At 38.4% G+C, this 11,389-nt stretch overlaps 1 non-coding gene across 1 annotated transcript; it reads left to right on the top strand.

The window, feature by feature from the left end:
- The first annotated feature begins 10,120 nt into the window (after nucleotides 1-10,120).
- On the top strand, nucleotides 10,121-10,195 carry Trnap-ugg. The gene has a single exon. It is a non-coding gene; the product is annotated as a tRNA-Pro (tRNA).
- Nucleotides 10,196-11,389: the final 1,194 nt, after the last annotated feature.

The raw sequence follows: 11,389 nt of genomic DNA, 5'->3' as shown, positions 1-11,389 counted from the left end.
GTCGTTAATTCTTATTAAACTTCTTACATGATGGATTTTGACAATAATTGTAATCGTTATGAACATAACCAAACTTCCGTTATAGCTGCAGTGACACGGTGCTCTCTTACTACATGCTTTTAAATGTAGCCTCAGTTTTGTATGGCACTGCTGAAAAAAGCCTCTGTGCTTGTTGTCATTACACAAATCTGTGTGTGCAAAATGACTATCCTTAGCATACTCTTTGGTTGACACGTGTTTCCCACGATTTGTAACAGTTAGGTTTATGTATGAGTGTGGAAAAGTACACAGTATGCTGCTAATCGAAAGTGCTAGTAAGCTTCCTGTTAGTAATGTATTTGCCTATATGACGTCTTGTGAATATTGTCCTTGAAAGCTGACTGGTATGTGTGAGGCTACATCTGCAACATTCGTCACGTCTATGTGTGGGAATATGTCTGTCCACACGTAACACGAAAGAAACATTTTTAAATGAGACACACGCATCAGAAATATAATATAACTAATTTAAACAACAACTGTAATGAGCAAGTGTAATGTTATCCTCTAACATGTGTTACCTTTTTGCTATACTTTTGGTATAATGTACAGACACTTTATAATGGTCTAAGGCCGAAACTGACCATTAATGTACTTTGCATGCGTGGGTAATTAAATGATTAAAACTGATAGTGTATGGTGGTTAAAGCGGTTCCGTCATTTAGATGCACTGATGAGACATTTAATTAATGGTCATATATACTCAAGATTTTTATAATGGCTCTGTCTTTTTACCAGTGCGGCTGTGCTTATCCTGTGTTGTATGAGGTTCCAAGCAGCAAGTCAGAGCCCTGCAAGGAATTGCTGACGCGCCCCTGGCGTCGTCTGAGTTCCGTAACACAGATCCGTTGTAGGAGGGTGTGGCGGCCAGTCGTTCATTACAGCCTAAAATGGCTGTGGCCGTCTGTTGGAGCAGCAGCAATTTCGTTGAATCAAGTTGCACTCAGGTTTGGCCCAAGAAATCAATATGCCCCTGCTGTCAGTTGTCGAGATACCGTGTAGGCGGAAGACCCAACAATAACACGAAGGAGAGCACTTGTACTGCCCAGATGTGGCGCCCTTCTCCCAAGTTGAACAGCTCACAGATGGACAGATCGATTCTTCATTCACGGAAGATCTGCACAGCCTTCATTTTCAGGCAATTACGGGTGCAACTGGCACGAATGCAGCTTGCAGAGTTGAAGTTCCCTCCACAGCCAGATGACTGCAGACACATAGCAATATACTCCCAGCTGGCGGTGGCTGGTAACACTTTGTTGTATAGTGGCTGGCAGGCTCCTACAGTATCCAGAACAGATAAAACAACAACACCATGGTGGCAGATATGAGAGAAATATCTCGTAAGTAACTGTGTAAGAATCTGCATAATCTTACATAGTTCCAGTGGTGAAGCTAATGGATTAATTGTGGGTAGTCTTACTTAATATCTTTCTATACAAGAGATCCCAGGGAGCATCCCAGAGTGCCCCAGAGAGCTACAACACCAAGAAGAATCGCTTCTCGGCTTTTGGCAAGATCAATGTGTAGTATTGTGGCCCTTAAAAGGGCCTTTTTTGAGGACTGCTTCAATGGTTATACAGAGTACAGTCACCCACAATGCGACAATCTTCCAAAGAGGATGAACCACTAGCCTTCACCCATAAGTGAATATTAGAATCAGAATTTATCTTAACACGTCTACGACAAGTCAAAGATAAACTCCCATGTGGCATAAGGTAGGAACCCTCACCAGAGATAATTACCTCAGATACAGGTATAGTTCTGTAAGCTAAAATTTCACGAGTTTCAAAGGATTCCAAACCAGCTCTCCCTGCATTGTTACATGCAACGAAAGCAACTGTTATCCATCCATTACCTAAACCGGAAGACGTAGAACTCTTCATTAAAGAGAAATTCAACCTCGCGCCACAAAACAAAGTAGGTCCATTTATAAGAAGAAATTGAGCAGTTTTACCTACTCCCCTAACTTCGTTCTTTTTCCCCTTCGAGGAAGATGTCGAAGCACCGAGAGTGCCGTCCACATTTACAAGTGTTTTGTTTCTATACAAGAGATCCCTGCGCCTACTCATCATGATAGCAAAGTTATCGATCATGTTATCTTAGTAAGTTGTTTAACCGGGTTTTTTTCTGTGGCAAATGTGCAGAAAGTACTTAACCTACCATTTATCACTGAATTGCAAAGGCAGTTTTTAGCTCTCTTAAGGGTGATCATACATCTTTCAGAAGAAGGTGAGGTGACAGGGAATAAAAGAATCAGTTTGATAAGCATTGTTACTTCGTTACAAATCTTTTGAAGATCACTCTCCATTATGAATTTAAGAAATTCTGCAAGTGGTAAATATTTATGTTTGCCAATACAAATGTCTCCTAACTAATTTTCCAGTCGTTCTTTTTTGAAGAATGGGTAATTTGGGAGAACGCCATTCAGTTTCATTGATGGGAAATTTGATTTACAATTTCAAAAATGAGTCCTATGAAGCCACTCTGTAAACTGAATATTCTGAAGGTCTCCAAAACGCATTTCCATTTGCAGTGTAATTTTATGTAAGGTCTCATAAGTTAACGTCTGAATGTACTGGGAGCCGCGCTCGTTACTATTACTTCACAGTGAAATTTCTTGTTACAGCTATCAGTACAAGAGGTCATAGTTTTTTCTGACTTCATATCCTTTAACCAACTGATGACCTTCTTGATTTCAGAATTACACATACTAACATAACAGGCAATTTTGTGTTGAAGTAGTGTATAGAGATAATCAATGCATTTCCTTGTAAAGGCAAAGCAGAAAAAGAAACTGAGTTTGTAAAGAATGCGAAGCAATCCAGCAGTAGTGTTAAAAGACTCTGCGTCCCAATCTTCATCATTTGTGATGATATTTTGCAAAATGTCCTTCAATTCATGGTATTTAAAACATATTGTCTGAACAGCTTGTGAACTGAAAAAAATAATCAAGTACATGTTTGAAGGAATCTGATTTCTTTATTTTCTAAGCGTTATTTCTCTTTGAGAACTTTCTGAAAATGAGTGGAATGATACAAGATTGTAATTGAAAAGACTAACTGCTTTGATATTTTTAGAACATTGTAACACCACTTGATTAAACTCATGAACGTAACAGGGCAAAACTATAACTAGTGAATAATTTTGTTTAGCAAAATGTTGCGCATCTCCATGTATACCTGTTATTACTGGAGCCCCCTCATATGTATGGCTCACTATTTTGTCATTAACTCTCAAAAAATCAAGTGCACAGAGTACAATTTCTGATAAATCTTCAGCAATTTTGTCTCTAGAAACATTGTGAAAATCTATCTGTGGGGCCGTCTTGTGTACAAAATCTGAGAATAATACTAATTTGTGACTTACAACAAACATCTAGAGCTTCTCTGCTTGCACTCCAACAAATTCACATGACTCTTCTTCAGTGCAATCGTTATGACATCAGTAATCGACTACGTTAAATCTTTTTGACTTGTGTTTGATGTTACATTGAACCCAGAAGTTGTCTGCATGTGATCATCAATAACCTGTTCCTGTCTAGACAAAAGTTCCAATAATTCAAAGTAATTCCCATTGTTGTTGGAACTTTCATCTTCAGCCTCGGAAGAGATGGTTCACTGCTTAGTTTCCATTTGATTATATGGTTCCTCATTAATATGCTTTCAGCGTTTACAGGGAAAAGGTACAATCACTAAATATATTCAGTGGGTAATCGAACTGAGTTGGCTTTGTTTCAGAAGCTACGGCAATTGATTTTATGTGATTTAACAATCCGCAACCGTTTTAGCTACTCTTTAAGTCTGACAATGAACCAAACACATTTGTAAATCAAAATGTAGTAAAATGAACATCAACATCTATATTATTACTTTGGAATTCACGTTTCAGTGATTGGTAGAGGATGCATAGAACCACTTTCAGAACATTTCTTCACTGTTCCATTCTCGAATCACACATGAGAATAATGAAGACATTGAACCTTCCTTGCGAGCTCTGATTTCTCTTATTATGATGGTTGCTTCTCCATATGTAAGTGGGAGTCAACGAAATATTTTCGTATGCAGACAAGAATGTTGTAAATTTCGTGAAATAGGTCTCGCAGGTAGTTTTAATTTGTGTAGGATGTTTTCAAACTAGTTTGTTATTTCTCCTCTTGGTTCTCTACAGGGCACATTCCAGATCTGCTTCATCCCATAGGGCGAGTTCGAAGGAAGTTGTTTGTCGAACTGCCACTGTCAATATTCCAATAATTATGTTTCAAACTTGTCTTTGCTGATATTTTGAAAAGATATTTCTATAGCCAGTATTGATGTGTAAGTGTAGATCCTTTGAGCTGTCTCTCTGAGACGATAAGTGGAGGCTTTTCGATTACAAGTTTCCAGGCAACTACTCAATCAGTACGTTGGCATTTGAGAAATGATGCTTGCGAATAGATCTGCATACTAATTGCAGTTGTAAAGGCAGGTCTCAAAGACGATCGATGAGTGAAAGAATGCTGTGGCTGAGTCTGTAAAATGTACATGTTCATGACCCACAAACTAAATTACAGAGAGTGTTACCTCAATCTGATTTACACAACCTGGTGACTTATGCATATTCAAATCTTTCGAATGAAAACATCATTCAGCTAACTCTAATTTCTACCAGTTACTCTCTTTTGGTATCTGACTATTATGTTGACATTAAGGGGCCTCCATTTCCATCACATGGTGTTCGACTAGATATTGATCGCTATTACACTTTAATAGCATTTCTAGGATCTTTTGGTGATTTTCAACGTCATTGATGCCCGTTGATTCATACTATGTCTACTTTTCGATGAGTTACGTGATTTCTATAAACAAAAGCTACTAATTTAACTTCCTTGTTCTTATATAAGTCAAACAGCATTAAACATTGATTATTTGGGCCATGAATCTAGGGTAACAATTCATAGTTTCATTAAATCAGGGCTTAATGATTCTACTTGCAATATTACTTCAATTATTAATACAGCAAGCACCTTACAAGCTGCTATATGGCATTATTTCGCTGGTATCTCACAGTCATTTAATTTTCACTGCACTCTTGGTTATGCTTTAGCAACTATGGTCATTTTTAGCAAATGCATTAGCCTGGCCAGGAAATCTCTGCCTGAGTCGGTATTCCTTAGTTTTTCATCGTCAATAAAAAAGTGAAAGCATCAGGAACTAGTTACAAACTTTATTTAAGTCTTAATAATTTGTAAAAAGTGTATACTTAATTTTAATGACTCCAGTTTACATCATCTTCTATGGCAGGGTTGGACCATAATTTTGGGTCCACTTTGTGGGAGTAGTGGATAGCTGAGGGCTGCACCTTTTAAAATGATTGCATGCATTAGTTAACTTCGCATATCAGAAAATGTATAAATTGTTACGTAAATCTACTGACTGTCTTGGTGGGCCACACATAAACCACCTGATCCAGGGGAACAGCCATGAAGTTGAATGCAGATATCAGTTGCTTAAAGTGAGGTATTGTACCTGTCAATAGTAAACTTTTTGAAATGAAAAGGAACTTCTGTTGGAATCTTGATATTTGTCAGTTCTTAATTCCACTACGTTTTGAGAAATCAGCTTTTTCCTCGTGGTTCGCCTGCTTATGCATGTGATGCATATATTGAACACACTTTCTCCTCCCCCTCTTTGCGTCCACTTCTTCCATCCTCAGTCAAACCCTCCCAGGGATTTGAAAATCATTTATATGACCATAACAGCATTTGTTTTGAAAAATTAATACCTTTTACTTTCGTGAACTTCCAACATTGTATGAGACATAAACAAACATTGAATATGGCTATTCACCAGTGTACCCAAAATATTATTCATCCTCTAAAAACCAGCATAAAAGAAAGTCTCAGAACTATGTTTCAGCAAATTTGGAAGAAGTCATACAACAACTGGCAGTTGGTTTGCAGCCAAGACACTCCAGTCTCATTCCTCAAACTGATGCACCTATCATATATCTGATGAACTTCATTAACGAAATGTTTCCTGTACCAACTGGAATTACAGACGAAAAAAGAAAAGATGTAATGCTCCTTTTGATGAATTTAATGCCTGTTTCTGTTTTCCTAAAAGATAAAATACTTATGAATGCACACTTCACTTAATACCTCACCAACACCGTTCCTTCAAACATTTCGCTCTACAACTACTAATAACCTTGTAGTCATGAGATTAGTGCAAAAATGGAAAGCTGGGGGATTATCAAGGACTGAAGATGCCACTGTAATAACCGTTTAGTGGCATCTGCAAAAAAAAAAAAAAAAAAAAAAAAAAAAATTGAAAGGGAGGAATGGAGGAGTTAAACTGGTTCTTGATTCCAAGCAGTCAAGTGAGACCTTAATCAAGAAGTTAGATTAGTAGGAAAATATTGATCAACAGTTACATAAATTTCAAAATATTGAATTACTGTCCAGTGTGGACTTGACAGCAGGTTTCCACAAGACAATCATACCTTCTGACTTTAGAAAGTACATGCCTTTCTTAAATAATGGTATGTGTTAACAATACTGCATTGTTCCATTTGGTCTGAAAATCTCTGTCACATACGGAAAGATCTGTATGAATATCTGTAGCTACGATAGCAGGTCATTGCTAATAAGAGATGGGATGACTTAAAAGGGAAGAAATATGTAGAAGAGCTATAGAAAGGAAGGAGTATTGGCCAAATTGGTAGAGATGCGGTGGGAGATATGACAGAGCACTTGAAAATCGAAATCGAAATAAGTCACACGGAGAAGACGATATTCCCTCAGAGTGATTTAGATACTTAGGTGATACAACTATGAGAAAACTACTGCGCCTGATATGTAAGACATATGAGACAAGTCAAAATTTCTTGATAGTTGAAGAAGAATGCAATGACCCCAACTGCAAAGAATACTGGAGCTGACTCGTGTCAATACAACATCATCAATACAAGAGGTTATTGTTGTGAAATACTAACTCGAATTCTGGGTAAAAGAATGGAGACAGTGGTAGCATCATACCTTCTGGAACATCAGTTTGGGTTCTGGAAAACTGTAGGAACAGGCAAGCGATGCTGGCGTAACGAATTTCCATTATTCCACCAGCACCACAGTCCTAGCGTCTAGTTGCACTTGGTCAAAAATATAATGTTCCTGTAACACCCTCATGTGATCATGAGCCTACAGGACTCAGAAACTTATTAATAGTGCAATAAATACATATCAGATTCAAAAAGCTCCTAGTCGCACAATGAACCTATGTAAACAGCCACTTTAATCCTATTTCAGTTCCCCTATACAAACATGAGACAATAAGTATCTACATTTTATGAGACAATGGGACGTAAATAATGTGTATCGGAACATGTACTTGGGGCACAGAACTTTTATTGACCACGAAATCATAAGGAATGAAGGAAAAAATTCTACTGGTTCCTCGTCCACCTTGAGTAGTTACATTTTCTTTTTTGTCAATGCGGGAAGTGGTTATTTGGAAACAAAACATTTGAGAATTTGTTGATATGGTAGTAGATGCTAACCCGCGAATTTTTTTATGAATGTAGAATTTAATATTTAGGCCTCCTGTCGTAAACTTAAGTCCATAATCTACGAGAGACTACATACCAGTTTGTAACTTTATCCTGACTTTACATAAAATCAGAACTTCCTACGCTTTTATAAAAGGTGTTTCATCAAAATCTGACGGTGGAAAATTGTAGGTGTCACTTGTAGCCCTGTCTCCGAGTTGCATGAGTTGTGTCTGCGAGATTCCCAACGTTATCTTCCGTATTCAGTTCGCAAGCACTTCAGTTTTCGCAAAACTTTCCGAATTGTCCGTGAAACAAATACGAATCTTTGCCTCGTGCTACTACCAAACATAATACGTATATATCTGGAATTCCTTCTGTATTGGTATTGTTCTTCACGATTGGTTGAACACCAGTATTCATTTCTTCTTGTGTTTATTCAGAGCCCAATGTAATACGGTTTCATTTGATGCATAAGAATTCCATGTTTGTCAAATTAGAAGTCATTTTCATGCCTAAGTGTAACGCTACCAATTGCCTATTAGTTGTACAGCTCGAAGCATTGTTGGCAAAAATTTCTTGTTTCTTGATCATAATCGTTATAGTAGCATTACTGTCTTTAATCATGGTCTGTTAGATGATACTGTCAAAAATATCATGTCCATTTCCAAATAGGTAATTTAAAACATAATCGTTGCAGTTGTCTGCTAGACTAGTCATTTAAGGCATTTTGTACCCTATTGTATTCGTAATTACTTGAAAAGTATGTTTGTCTTCAGCACAATAATGTGTTCGTGCTGTCCCCAATCGATACTGAGTAAAGTGAAGTCCCTGCTGTAGGGTCAATTTAGGTTGTCTTTGAAAGACCCAACAATTCATGGGTTGTGTCAGAGGTTCAAAGTGGCTTGTTCTTTATGTGTCACAATTTTATTTTGTAAGAAGAAATGCTCTGAGAAAAAAATCCCGTTTTGTACAATTACAATGTACAGTATTTTGTGGGAGTATTTCCGCAAACAACTTAAGTTCATTACTGATAATATGTTAGTACGTACGAAGCCCAACGACAGATTATCGCAAGATTTATCTTTTGCTGATTGCCATTTGATGTCAGAATTTCTTTCATGTCTAATTAAGGAAATTAAACTGAATAAGTGTAGTATTCTTCAGTAATAACGATGGCGTTTCAGTCGACATAACAAGCGTTTTTTTGTGTTTGTCCTCTTGTGAGCGCAAATTAAATCGATAAACACTCATTACGGAAGGTAACTGATGCATTGTATTCCTGTAAAGGCGGAAATAACCTTCAAACGATGTTTTTTTCTTTGGCTGTTAATTTTAAAGCCCGGTTGTCAAAGCGGCTCGAGAAAATAACTTTCGTAACCTTCTAGCACTTCCTCACATTGTACGATTTTTTTTGGTATGTTTTCTCTGTCACACAGAGTGAAAATACAGAACGTTTCTTGTAACACTTGGAAGATTCGATAGGCTATCATATACTAGCATCGCGATTTTTCGGCATAACTCCACTATTCCCAGAAATTCTCAGTGAATTTAGTTACCCGTTAAGGTATATGCAAACATAGAATCTTGTTCCCGAAGGCCTTTCAGGCATTATGTCAACGTCACGAAATAAAAATTTGAAAGATTTTTGTTCTTCAGCATCGAACGAAAGTGGCTTAATTTCACGCCTGATAAATTTGGTACTCAATTTCGTAAGTATTTCATACGGCCAATGATCGTTTCATTTTATTGTACCATACTATTCTTGGTTTGCTAAGAGAACAATGATCGTTCTACTGCTCAATACCTGTACATGATGCCGTGAAGAAAATTTTAACCGCTTAAATAATACAAACATCAAATATTCTTACAGATTGTAAGAGGTAAAATCGTGACATCGTTCATCGTGTGCATTTGCACCAGAGAGAATATTCCATACGTTCCTCACGAAATATTAACAACGTATCTTCGTATGTCATAAAGGGACTAATGACCAAGTAGTTTGATCCCTTTTATCATAGTTTGGTCCGTTTAGTCATCCAACCAACCATCATCTATCACATCGCAGACGGAGACTGAAAATCCAAGTGGTAACGAAGAAGCCAATGAATTTATAACATGTGCTGACATGTTACTGCGTTTTAGTGGACATGTTGCAAACGATGAATCATCATGAAAGAGATTTTCACCCTGCAGCGGAGTGTGCGCTGATACGAAACTTCCTGGTACATTAAAACTGTGTGCCAGACCGAGACTCGAATTCGGGACCTTTGCCTTTCACGGGCAAGTGCTCTATCAACTGCGCTACCCACGCACGACTCACGCCCCGTCCTCACAGCTTTACTTCTGCCAGTACCTCGTTTCCTACCTTCCAAACTTTACAGAAGCTCTCCTGCGAATCTTGCAGAACTAGCACTCCTGAAAGAAAGGATATTGCGGAGACATGGCTTAGCCACAACCTGGGGGATGTTTCCAGAATGAGATTTTCACTCTGCAGCGGAGTGTGCGCTGATATGAAACTTCCTGGTAGATTAAAGCTGTGAGGACGGGGCGCGAGTCGTGCTTGGGTAGCTCAGTTGGTAGAGCACTTGCCCGTGGAAGGCAAAGGTCCCGAGTTCGAGTCTCGGTCCGGCACACAGTTTTTATCTACCAGGAAGTTTCGATGCATCATCATATTTACAAATTGGTCATAACTGTCAACTCTTTGTAGTATTGACATACAAACGTACACAACTGCTCAGTGTTCTGTATTCTGATACTTTTCCTGTCGGTTAGCGAACATGTTTGCTCCACCTAACCCATTCCTATTTCTTGTTCCTGAGGATGTACGAACAGTGTCGAAACGTTTATAGACACGATGGTAGCTCTCGAATAGGAGAAACCGATAGTTGCAGCCAGGATTAAATGTGATAAGACCCATGTCCTTGCAGATACCAGCTGGTATAATGTACTGTCACAGGGGAAATGAAAACTTCCGCACATGCCAAGCGAGAGGGGTGGGGCAGTGGTTAGCACACTGGTCTCGCATTCGGGAGGGCGACAGGTCAAATCCGTGTCCAACAACCCAGATTTATATTTTCCGTGGTTTCTCTACGTCGTTTAGGCAAATGCCGGGATGATCCCTTCGAAGGGCACTGTCTGTTTCCTACTCCCGCCCCCCTTTCCTTAATCCCAGGTTGCGCTCTGTATCTAATGACTTCTTTGTCGACGGGACGTTAAGCTTTAATCTTCCTCCCCTTTTTCAGACACGGCAATAATTTCAATGGATATCGGGAAGAAGTTTATGTTAGTTGTATCTGGCTACCAATACTTATGAAGTAGTGTACCGTTCTTCCACCTTCCTAAGGAAACGGTCGTGTGCGATTGTAACGAAGAGCGGCCAGCTGCACTCGAAATTAAAAAGCAAGTGGCTCCAGTGCCCCAGCGGAATTATTCCTCGACCAAATAACCACTCTTCAACCCCTCCACCTCCCTACAATATCCCCCATACACAGTTACGATTAATCGGGTTCAACATGAATGTCCATTCTCCCAAGACTTAATATTCAGGAACATTTTAATAATTGAAATTTTTATTCCTTTGCCACTTTTACAAGGTTGAATACTTATAAATTGCGTATTTCGCTGTGTGCCTACTGATATTTTTATAATATCTTGCGTACTTATCCATAAAAGACTTCAGTCCATGTGATGTGTAAGGAAATTAATCAACTGTTAAAGGGACTCAGAATCAGTATGATCTGCCTATTAATTGTAGGTTGAAAAGTACAAATGTGTTAAAGGTATTTGGAAAATACATTTACGAATTTATTGCGGTTAGCTAACCTTT

Source organism: Schistocerca americana, chromosome 2 (assembly GCF_021461395.2).
Source record: "Schistocerca americana isolate TAMUIC-IGC-003095 chromosome 2, iqSchAmer2.1, whole genome shotgun sequence".
Classification (NCBI taxonomy): Eukaryota; Metazoa; Arthropoda; class Insecta; order Orthoptera; family Acrididae; genus Schistocerca; species Schistocerca americana.
Note: the sequence above shows the minus strand (reverse complement) of the source record. Positions and strands in the feature narration are given on the sequence as shown.